At 36.1% G+C, this 12,411-nt stretch overlaps 1 protein-coding gene and 1 non-coding gene across 2 annotated transcripts in view; both read right to left on the minus strand.

Annotated features, from left to right (window-relative positions):
- Nucleotides 1-12,411, minus strand: part of Sos2 (SOS Ras/Rho guanine nucleotide exchange factor 2) — an 82,800-nt gene that overhangs the window by 67,429 nt on the left and 2,960 nt on the right. The gene's annotated exons all lie outside the window — the stretch shown is intronic.
- Nucleotides 10,886-10,987, minus strand: LOC117286620. Its single transcript, XR_004517780.1, has one exon. It is a non-coding gene; the product is annotated as a U6 spliceosomal RNA (small nuclear RNA).

A 12,411-nucleotide genomic window follows, 5' to 3' on the forward strand; every position in this document is an offset into this window, starting at 1 on the left:
AAGGTGTAGGGAAAGTGGGAAGGGTGGGGGAAAGGTAATAAGGGAGAGGAAAAAATATGAGAAACTGAAAAAATGGAAATAAAGTGTTTGTAAATGGGGAGGGGAAGAGGGGGAGAAGGGAGGGCAGGGACAAGGGGAAAAAATGAGAATCAAGACCTATTATGTAAAGGTACAGAATCCCAATGATGAATGTAATTGTATTTTATACCTAGATTGTACCAGTAAACTCAATAAAAAGAAAAAAAAAAATAACAGAAGAATATGGTTTTAGGCCAGGGATGTAGCTCAGTGGTGCCACCTCCTGCCTCACAAGCGTTAAGGTCCTGAGTTCAATCCCCAGAACCAAAAAAAAAAAAAATAATAATAATAATAATAATATGGTCTAAAAAAGTGGAAGCAATGACTGTTTTTTAGGAGAAAGGACAGCCTTTTCAATAATGGTGACACAATAAGACACAAATATATGTAAAACACCAAACAAACCATATATGGAATTATTCTACCATATATAAAATTAACTGAAATGGATCATGGATTTAAATTTAAAATTAAAAAATCTACAGACCATCAAACAAACAAACGAAAAGAACTTTTTTGTAACCCTGGGTTAGGCAAAGATTTTGGTTTGATTTGGTTTTTGAGTCAAGGTCTTGCTATGTAGAGCTTTAAGCAACTCCCCATAAAGGCAGTCCACTAAAAGCCATGAAAGGACAAGATAGATCAATGTTCCCAAGTTGTTCTAGTGACAGAACATATGAAAGTCAGTGTTCTTTGATGGGCATGAAATATTAAGATACTTATTTCATCATTTTTAGCAGAGACAATGCTAGTAAAAAAAAAAAAACTATGAAACTTAAAACCAAAACTATATGCATGTACATTAAGAAAAAAAATATAAGCCATTTTCTCTTTAAGATTTCTATATCTGTTTACTAACATTACAATCTTCCACTACTGTAGCAAGTAAATTGAAGCAGATGCCAAAGATCTCAGAAAAATAAAATAAAAAAATCAATAATAATGTCTTTAACTCATGAAATGGAAAAGACCACTATTATTAAACTTGTTTTACTCAAAGTTTAAGAATTCTTGAACCAAACACTCATCTGTCAGCACACTACCTACACTACTATACATATTCTTACTTAAAGATCTGCTGCCCTGACAAGTGTAAGCCGGTTCTCCTTTCCTACCTCTCTCACAACTGCCTCCCACTTTACTGAAGAAAGGTAGATTTCTCTGTTATCTTCAAACTGCCATGGTGTGCTGCTTCTGGGCTCAATAAAATTCATTCTAGGACACTAAACAGATAGTTATAGCTATTTTCATTTAAGTACCTTGTCTCTTCCATCCCTTGGTCTCCCATCAAAAAATACATTCTCCTGACAAGCCCATGAAAACAGAGAAATCTTTAAAATAAAAAGTTAATCATAAAAAAGATTTATGAAACAAAAAAATAAAATGAAAAGTTAAGTGAAATAAGCCAGACCCAAAAAAGACTAGTATTACCACATCTCTCTCAAGTGTGCAAACTTAAAAAGTCAAGCTGAAGTAGGATAATGATTACTAGAAACCGGGAGGATGTCTGTAGGAAGAGAGAGGTGACAAGAGTGGGAAAAACGAGCTATGTCAATGCATGTTTTATGAATATATCAAAATACCACAGGGAATCGCATTAATATAGACAATATGTTCATAAAAATAAAAGAAATACCTGAGGTAATATTATTTCATTGAGAGAAAATTCCAAAGCAAGTTTTTACACTTTATTTGTCTTTCTCTCTTAGTCTGCATTCAAAAGTGAGATGGCTGGCATAAGACTCATTTGATTTAAAACTAAGTCAGACTTAATCTGCCAAAAGATAAAAATGATTAGGTTTGCTGATTTGACAACTAAAACTGATCTTACAGCTAGACATGATGGCAGCTATTTAAGAGACTGAGGGGGAGGATTTCAAGCTCCAGGCCAGTGTAGCCAACTAAGAAAGACACTGTCACAAAATTAAAAAAGTAGGAGGCTGGGAATGTAGGCGAATGCTCCATGGATCCAATCCCCAGTACCACAGATCAAACACCTGACCTTACTAATTAGATTGTGTGGTAGGTATTTTCTATAAAACGAATATGGAAAACAGAACTGAAGTCGGCTCCCAGGGTGCCCACCCCTGGTACACATGGAATGTACAGTTCTTTCCCCTTGAGTAGAGAGGGGACCTGTGAATACAATGCTATCCTTCCTGTGATCAGCTTATCAAATATGGCAAAGATGACTAAAGTCACTAATCTGTTGACTTCACTTTCAACAACAGATTACCCTGGGATTTAGCTCAGTGGTTCTGCCACCTGCCTCGTAAGTGCAAGGACCGGAGACTGATCCCCAGTACCCCCCCCCACAAAAAAAGATTACCCTGGATAAACCTAACCTAATCATATGAGTCTTTCACAGGTGGGTATAAAAGTATGGGGAAAGGGTAACAACTGAGTTGTGGTGCAGCTAAGAAGTAGAGCACTTACCTAGCATGTACAGTGCTGGATTTAATTCCTAGCAACCCCTAAAAATAGCAACAGATACTTTCCTCTTGAATTTAAAGAAGCAAATGGATAGGTCACAGTGAAGACTGTGTGGCCAGGAATGGCAGGTGGTCTTTAGAAGCTTTAGGCTTCAGTCCTGCAACTGACAGGCAATGAATTCTTCCAATAATCACCTAAGTTTAGAAGGAGTACTCCGGCCTCAGATGACACTGCAGCCCCAGACAAAACTTTGATTTCAGCCTTTTAAGGCCTTAAACAGTGAACCCAGCTGGGCTATGCGTACACTTTTAACCTTAGAAACTCTAAGACAATAAATGGATGTTATATTAAGTCACCATGTTTGAGATTGTTTAGTATCCACCAACAGAAACTAATACAATGAGCTAGATGTGCAGCACCAAGGATGGAATGTTAATAAATTTAAAGACTATGGGAAGATAAAATGCATTTTATCAATACATATCACCTCGACTAAAGTATAATGAAATTACTACTGTTTATATTGTCCCAATCTTTCTTGGGTAAATTGGATCAAAATACCTCCACATAAAAAGAACTTCAGTTATGAGTTATTTGATAAATCCTGAAAAATCTGAAAAAATAAATGACTAAATAGCAAACAAATTATTTTCCAAATCAGGTCATTTCTAACTTCTTGCTTTAAACAAAATTGAACTGGAAGAAGTGAAATGAGGTGATGGATGATCATTAAAAGTCATTTTTGACAACAGATTCACTATATACAAGGAGTAATCAAATTATACAGTGAGTGTTTAAAAAATATTACAGTAAGACACACTGCCATTAATCCCCCTCAGGGTACTCCCCAACTTGAAACACACTTATCCCATTCTTCTTGCTACTATCTGAAGCAGCTTTGGATATCCTCTTTTGTGAATGTCTTTATGTGGTGTGATCATAAGTATGATGAATGCTGCTGCTGGAAAGGCAGGTTTGTAAAAACATTATAGTGTGTCCTCATCGACCTTATTCACCAGATCTGGCACTGTGTGGCTGACTTCTGGCTCTGCTCCAAAGTCAAAATGAACATGAAAGATAAACATTTTTAATTGATTCAGGACACAAAGGCAGCCACAACAGTGCACCTGACAACACTCACAAAGGGGGACTTTCAGTAGGGCTTCAGAAAGGTACAAGAAGGATGGGACAACTGTGTATGAAGTGAGGGGTGGTATCCTCAGGGGAATTAATAGCAATGTGTCTTTTACTGTAATGTTTTTAAAATGCAAACATTTACCATATTTTTGATCATACCTCATAATTTGAAAGAATTATGTAATTCCCCATATATTCTTAAAGAAATTTTAAAAACTGGGGGTAGGAATTTAGCTCAGTGGTTCCAGCACCTGTCTCACAAGCACAAGGACCCGAGTTCGGTCCCTGCTACCAAAAAAAAAAAAAAAAAAGTTTGGTTGCTTTAAATTTTTATTGTACTCATGTTAAAAAGGGTTCTTGGGGGCTTCTATGAAAAAATAGAAATAGAAATGATGCTGAACCTTTTTTTTCTGAGTTTATTGGTACACTTTAGGTATACAGTACAATTACATTCATCATTGGGATCTTGTACCTTTATGTGACAGGTTTTAGTTTTCATTTTTCCCCCTTATCCCTGCACTCACTTGAACCCCTCCTCTCTTCCCTATTTACAAACACTTTATTTCACTTTTTCATTTTCTCATGGTTTTTTTTCCCTTATTACCTTTCCCCTACCCTTCCCACTTCCCCTATACCTTCAGCCCTTTACTTCCTATTTCACATTGTCAATTATATCATTAGGCTCTCATGTACCATTATAGTTTTTCACACCAGAGAAACTACTCAGTATTTATATATGTGTGCCTTATTTATTTCACTTAGGAGTATATCCTCAATATGTATCCATTTTTCTATGGATAACTCTAATTTCTCATTTTTTATGGCTGAGTAGTATTCCATTTTATAGAAAAACCACATCATCTTTATCCAGTCTCCAACTGATGGGCAAATGGGCTGTTTCCAAGTTTTAGGAATTACAAACTGTGCTGCTATAAACACAGGTGTGCATATATCACTGTGATATGATTCTTTTAATTCTTTTGGAAAGATACCCAGCAGAGGGATGGTGTTTGTCAACACCCATTCATGACAAAAACCCTGCAAAAATTGGCATAGATGGTCTATATCTCAACTTGATAAAGCCTATCTATGAAAAACCAAAAGCCATCATCATATTAAATGGCCAAAAACTGAAAACCTTCATTTTAAAATCAGAAACAAGACAAGGATGCCCACTATCACCACTCCTCTTCAATATAGTTCTGGAAAATTAGCCACATCAATTAGACAAGCGAAAGAAATTAAAGCAATAAAGATAGGGAAGGAAGAAGTTAAATTGTCATTATTTACTGACGATATGATACTCTACATTGAAGACCTAAAAAATTCCACCAAAAGACTTCTAGACTTAATTGACACTTTTAGCAGAGTAGCTGGATACAAGTTCGACAATCAAAAAGCAAGAGCCTTCTTGTACACAAATAACAGTCTCACTGAGAGAGAAATTAGGGAAACAATTCCTTTCACAAGAGCATCCCAAAAAAAGAAGTATCTAGGAACCAATCTAACAAAAGAAGCAAAAGACCTCTACACACTGAAAACTATAGCACTCTGAAAAAAGAGATCAAAGAGGATATAAGAAAATGGAAAGATATCCCCTGCTCCTGGGTAGGAAGAATCAACATAGTGAAAATGGCCATACTACCAAAACTGCTATACAGATTCAACGCAATGCCGATTGAAATGCCAACAGTATATTTCACAGAACTAGAAAAAATAATTCAAAAATTCATTTGGTACCAGAAGAGACCAAGAACAGCAAAAGCCATCCTAGGCAACAGACACATGGCAGTGGGTATAACAATTCCCAATATGAAACTATGCTACAAAGCCACTGTGATAAAAACAGCATGGTACTGGCAGAGAAACAGATCTGAGGATCAGTGGAATAGATTGGAAGATACAAAAACAACTCCAGATGTATTCAGCTACCTCATCTTTGACAAAGAAGCCAACCATCCTCACTGTAGGCAAGATAGCCTCTTTAATAAATGGTGTTCGAAAAACTGGATTTCAACCTGCCAACGATTAAAACTAGACCCTTATCTTTCACCATGCACTAAACTAAAATCCAAGTGGATTAAAGATTTAAATATTAAAAAAGAGTCACTAAATCTGCTGGAAGATAAGTTAGGCAGAACTCTTGAAGACACAGGCAAAGGAAAAGACTTTATGAACAAATCCTCAGTAGCACAGGCACTAGCAGAAAGAATCAACAACTGGGATCTCATCCTATTAAGAAGCTTCTGCACTGCAAAAGAAACCATCAACAGAACTAAAAGACAACCTACAATGTGGGAAAAAAATTTTACCAGCTGCTCCTCAGACAAAGGACTATTATCTAGAATATATAAAGAATTTTAAAAAAAATCAGCCCCCCAAATATAAAGACCTGAAAAAATGGGCATCTGAAATGAACAGACATTCTCAAACAAACAAGTAAAAGCATCAACTAAATACATGAAAAAATGTTCCACATCACTGGTCATTCAAGAGATTCAGATGAAAACAACACCGAGATTCTACCTCACCCCACAAAGAATGGCTGCTATCAAGAAATCAACCAATAACAAATGTTGATGGAGTTGTGGGGAGAAAAGAACCCTTCTCCATTGTTGATAGGAGTGCAGACTGGTGCAACCACTATGGAAATCAATATGGAGAGAACTCATACAAATAGAAATGATGCTGAACCTTGATTCTCTCTGCCAAGGCCCTAGCATAAATAAATTCATCCATGAAATAAGAACTAATTAAAAAACTATGCAATTACACAGATGTTACTGAGGGATATATATTCACTAAAGCTTTATGGTGATTATTTTTCAAAATTAATGATACACTTCTTTGATCAACATCTTAATAATTCAACTCAAAAGAAAGGTTTAGTTTGTTTTTCTTTTGTGTGTGTATGGTTCTGGGGATCAAATCCAGGGCTTCTGTGCTGAACTATGTTCCTTCCCACTTGTCCCCCGTCCTTAAAATTTTTTTGAGACAGGGCCTTGCTAGGTCACTAAGTTACTGAGAGCACCATCACATCTGCCTAAAAGTTTTTAAAGCTTTATGGTCATACAGAAATTTTTAAATAATTCAATGTATAGATATTTTGCTATTATAAAGAAATAAATACAATGAAGGGATCGTAGACTTTTAAAAATCTAAAATTTTAATTATGTACAAGTGAGATGAAAAGTTCACAGAGAAAATAATGTAAAATTCCCAACTGTTGAAGATGCACTTTGTCATGTCTATTTTAAAGGGATGATAGTGAATATAAAATTATTTTGGTAGATTCTACTATATACATTTAAGATTGAACTGTTTCACTTTAAAACCATTAGTATTTATAACACATACAAAATTATATCCTTTACAACTACTACTTACACTTAAAATGAAAATTGTTAGATGTCAACATAAAGGAACTAGTTTTTCAAAGTTCTTGTGGGGATACATATCAAAGAAGTTAGAAAACTCTTAATTTAGGAGGAAGTGTCATCAGGGGTCAGTGATTGGATGTAAGTTGAGTGTGAGAGACAGGAAAGGTCAATGACTGAGCTTCTGGTTAGGGACCACCACTTACACTGGAAATGATGAGCTGGATTTGGGGTACGCTGTGAATATGTCGGAAAATCCCACAGCAGGTGTAGCAGCTCTAGATGGGCTGCAGGGAAGGGAGATGATGTATGGCTAGAAAGATCTAAAGGAGAAAAAAAGGCTGGCTGCATGATTATCTGAAGAAAGGGTGTTCCAGGAAGAAGATACACCAAGTACAGAAGTCCTGAAGCTAGCACATGTCAGAGGTGTTACAGGAATAAGTATGGGGTAAGAGCAGAGTTACAGGCAGCTGAGGGAAGCATCAGAATATAAGAGGGCAGAGTGGGCCATTAAGAGGACATTTGATTTTTATTCTGCAAAGCACTAACAGTTTTGAATGGAAGAGTGACATGACCTCACTTATCTCTACTGTGCTGAGAAAACAAAACAAAACAAAACAAAAAAAAACCAAATGGATCAAGAGTGAAGAGACCAGTTAAGAAGCTATTTCAATAATCCAGGAGACTGGCAATGATGATTTGGTTCTAGGTGATAGAAGAACAGTCTGAAATGGTGACTCGTTATAGTTTTAGCTTGAAGTAGAGTTAAAAGGATTTGATTTGCTGGCAGATTGGATGTGTAGAATGAAAAGACAAGATACAAAAATAACTGAAGATTTTTAGTTTGAATAACTGGAAGGCTGGAGTAGACATTTACTGATAGGGAACCACTACAAAAGCAGCAAGCTCTAGGGACAAGAGGAATTCAGTATTGGTTGAAATGCCTATCACACATCTATGTGGAAATATCAAGATATAAGATGAAAGCTGCATTTTAGGAGAGGGGTCTGAAGTAGGAAAATGAATTGAGAGCTGGGGATATATAGCGCAGTGGTAAAGCACTTGCCTAGTATATACAAGGTTCAGGTTCAATCCTTAGCACGGAAGAACAGGAGGAAGGGGGGGGTTAAAAAAGGAAGGAGAAAGGGAAAATGAGAGAAAGGAAGGCAAGAGAAGAGAAGGGAAAGGAAGGGGGAAAAAATAAAAAGAGAAAAGCCACAAGTGGTGGTGCACACCTGTAATACCAGAAAATGAGCAGGAGACTCACACGTTTGATTCCCACCTGGGCAACTTAGCAAACCCTGTCTCAAAATAGTAATACTGTAGTAGTAGTAGTAGTAGTAGTAGTAGTAGTAGTAGTAGTAGTAGTAGCAGTAGTGAAGATAAAACAATTGGAGATGTAGCTCAGTACACAGGCCCTGAATTCAATTCCTACTATGGATGGATGGATAGAAGGAAGGAGAAAGAGGAAGTAAGAAGGAAGAAGAAAAGGAAAGAAAAACACATCTATAACAACTAAGATCTAGGGAAGTAAGAATGATGTGGTTAGGAAGAGGAAGAACAATCAAAACATAAGACCTACAAAGAGTACAGTATCTAAAAAACCAGAAGGAATATCTAAAAACCCAGAAGTTTGGTGTTTGGGAAGCCAAATAAGGACTTCAAGAAGGTAGAATTAACTATTGGATGGTACTAATGCATCAGGTAAAAAAGAGTTACAGTGTTTTGCAAGTAACAGGTAGAGATGGAGTTTACAAAAATGGTTTAATGAACCAAACTAGAGTAAACTTTAGCTAATACTAGTGCTCCTACATAGACTTTTATGCTATTTTCATTTGTGCTGCTTCACTAATACACATTAAAATGTGAGGCCCAGTGTGACAAGGCATACCTATAATCCCAGTACTTGGGAGGCTGAGGCAGGAAGATCTCTGCAACTTTGAGGCCAGCCTGGGCTACACAGTGAGTTTACGGCCAGCCTGAACTACAAAGCAAGACCCTGTCTTCAAGAGGGGGAAAAATGGTGAATTACATAATACCTTATACATTTCAAAATGCTTTTACTTAATTATCACATATTTTTATGAAAAGTAAGAATTTTAGGTTGTTAATTTTTAATTTTACTACATGATATAATGCTAAATCCATTAGTTACATTAAAATTCCTTCCTCATTCAAACATACAGGCTAACAGAGAATATATTCAAACTACTATTCACTTGAAAGAGAGGCCATGGTTAATGCAAAAGACATATATTTGATTTATGTCAAGTGGTAACTCAGGTAATGCTTTGGATACTCAACATAAAACACGTTAATGGAATACTATTGCTCCAAATATACCATACCAAAATTAAACTGAAAATAGAAAAAGGCTAATAAATCATGACTGACAGAGCTAAATGCAGCAAGTTAAAATGCAGTTTTAATGCTCATCCAGTTCTGGCTGAACCCCTTGGGTCAGTTTGGGTCATTACTTGTTCGGAATAATTCCAAATGATTCCCTTGCATTCCTTCTATTGTTACATTTAGTGGCCATAGGAAATTCAGAGCAAGCCTCGTGTCATAAAAATCACAAGATCTCTATTAGTTTCTGGCTTTCACTTGGTGTGAACTTTTCAAAAAGCAACTTTGATCAAGGTAATCTAATTGCTCTACTACATACATGATAACCCTACGGACTTTCTAGTCCTAGATAGGGACTTTATCTTGGTCTACATATATAGTTTACCATATTGACATCATCTCCTTCTTCTCTCCTTCTTTAAAACAAGTTCTATTTCTACTTTTCCCTCTGCCTCAAATATCTTCTCCCTCTTTGTTTCATTAATTCTTATTGATCTTTCAGATAATAATGACTTTGTCTCCCCAGGCTTTTCTGCCAGTCATTTTGAATGCAAGCTTTATTAGGAATAGTGCCCAGCATGTAGGAGATACTTTGTAATGTATCTTCTAATCACTCTATACTTTTTACAGTACTCTAAAACTTCCAAGAGACATAGTACAAAGGACTAGAATAGTTCAGATTTCACAAGAACATTTCTCAGTCAAAGTCCGTAACTTTTTTCCTTGCTATAACTGCCATTAATTAACCCAGATCTTCTCTCACATTCCTTGCCTTTTAGACAGATATCTAGCAGCACACCGTCACAGTGTAGGGAGGTTGGTATCTAATCCAAATCAAATTAGGCCCAGGAATTCAACCAATGCTATCTATCTCTCTCTGACATTTCTAACTACAAATGGTGAGACGTTATCTTTTTCATGGCTAGCCTGGTAAGCAACACCTTTTTTTTTCTTCTTTATAAATACCTACAAAGGAAATATAAGAGTCTGAAAACCTTGACAAAATGATTTTAAAGTACATCTCCCATGTGAAGAATGAGGATTTATCTCAGATAAATCAAGTAGTACATACACAAAGCACAGAAGGCACTTCAAAGACAAAGATAATAAACTACATTTACAAATACATCTGATGCTTTCTCCCCCAAGTAATATGAGAACTTTAATATTCTTGGAGAGTAGTAGTGAAAGCATTTAAGTTGTTGGCTCTTTTAGGGAAGATACATAATTTAGCAGTAACACGAACAATCCATGTATTATCCATTAGTAGCGTCACGTCACTTTGGTTGTAGCTCTCTACATGTTTTTAGATGCTTTGAGTGACGTTTTGTTTTAAAGAAACTGGGAGTGTAGATCAGTGATGCCCAGCAGAAGAAAATAAAATAAAAGATAAAGAGCAAACAAACAAAATGCTAAGAAATACCGCAATTCTCTTTTTTATGTATGTATGTATTTATTTATTTATTTGGGGGGATAGGATCTGCCTCAGCCTACCAAGTGCTGGGATTTCTTTTTCTTAAATGGACTGTTTCATGAATTTGCTCATCCTTGCACAGGGCTAATGCTAATCTTCCCTCTGTCATTCTACTTTTAGTGTATGGATTTCAGAAGTGATCACCTCTTGCATTTTCAATGTCAACACTGGTAATTTTGCCCCTTCACACACCCAATCAACCTTCGCAGAAATCAGCCAAAACTTGAAACCAAGCAAAAGAATATTGTTTTTCAGTACACTATTCTGCATGAAGCTTCAATCACTTAATTGACTAGGCTATTTTACAAATCTGTAAAGTTTATTTACAGAAGTTTGGCTGGTAGAGATGTAAATAATTTCTATCTAGAGGAAAAGATAACCCAAAACTTAATCCTCTGTGCTCTTGCAGGATGTTAAACTTGTATCTAATCCATAATCTTAACCTTGTTTTATTAAATGGTCTACGAGTACTCATATGTAAATATGAGTAGCTTTAATATACTACTAAATCCTTCAAGTAGATGAATTGAAATTATTGACACACGATGACCTCATCAACACATTTACACCAAAAGTCATGATTCTACTTTTCTGAAAATTTTATTTTAGCAGTTTTGAAGGTTCTACCACCAGGCAGAAGTGGACTGACCTAACAGAGACAATTAAACTACATTACTCCTTTCACACATACAGATATTCCTGCTAAAGAAATCTGAGCTCAGAACTGCTATCTCATTTACATAAACCAAAACTTAAGAATTTTGGTCTGTGATGGCAAACCTTTTACAGACTGAGGAACCAACTGCAAAACCAAAACCCACTTATTTATCTCAAAGTGCCAACACTGCAATTAAACCTGAACACTGAGGTTTTTGTTTAGAAAAAAAAACTCTACATTAACATCTTATGTCTTAAAAGAAAAACAAATATGTGTGCAGCAGGTTTGCACCACTGGTCTAGATGGTAAATATCTTTTAGAGCAGGCCTTAGTTTTTTTTCATCTTTATATTCCTAGGGTCCAGCATGGTGCCATGACCTAAAATGTATTCAATAAATGTGAAATGCAGAAAGTTAGAATGTATCATCTGTTCAATGACAACACCAACTGGAGGAGAGAAATATTACAGTCAAATCCTAGCAGTCTTTGTAACTATATTGTCAAACGGATAAGGAAGGTTGTTCTAGATTTTTCTTTTTTCATTGCTGAGGATCAAATCCAGAGACTCACGCCTGCTAGACACAAGTAAGCTAGTCTTAGCCCTAGACACTTTGATGTAGTTGTCCCAGAAATGGTAGAAACTCTAATGGTACAAAGACATGGTTGACATATACCAGCGAAGGCGAACCTTTTAGAGCTTTCAATGATGACAAACAGCTGGCTGCAGCACATGTGTGTGCCATAGTTTGCCACCACTGAGAATTTAAAACTTCCTGCAAAGAGTGAATTTTGAGCATCTAAATGCTATGAGTTTTATCAGGCACTATAATCCTACACGTTGCAATGTTGCAAATATCACAAAACTGGATATAGCCTAAATCACTTGCTCCAAAAATTATCATATATAT

The sequence above is a fragment of the Fukomys damarensis genome, unplaced genomic scaffold (genome assembly GCF_012274545.1).
Source record: "Fukomys damarensis isolate Sample0158 unplaced genomic scaffold, DMR_v1.0_HiC HiC_scaffold_17, whole genome shotgun sequence".
NCBI lineage: Eukaryota > Metazoa > Chordata > Mammalia > Rodentia > Bathyergidae > Fukomys > Fukomys damarensis.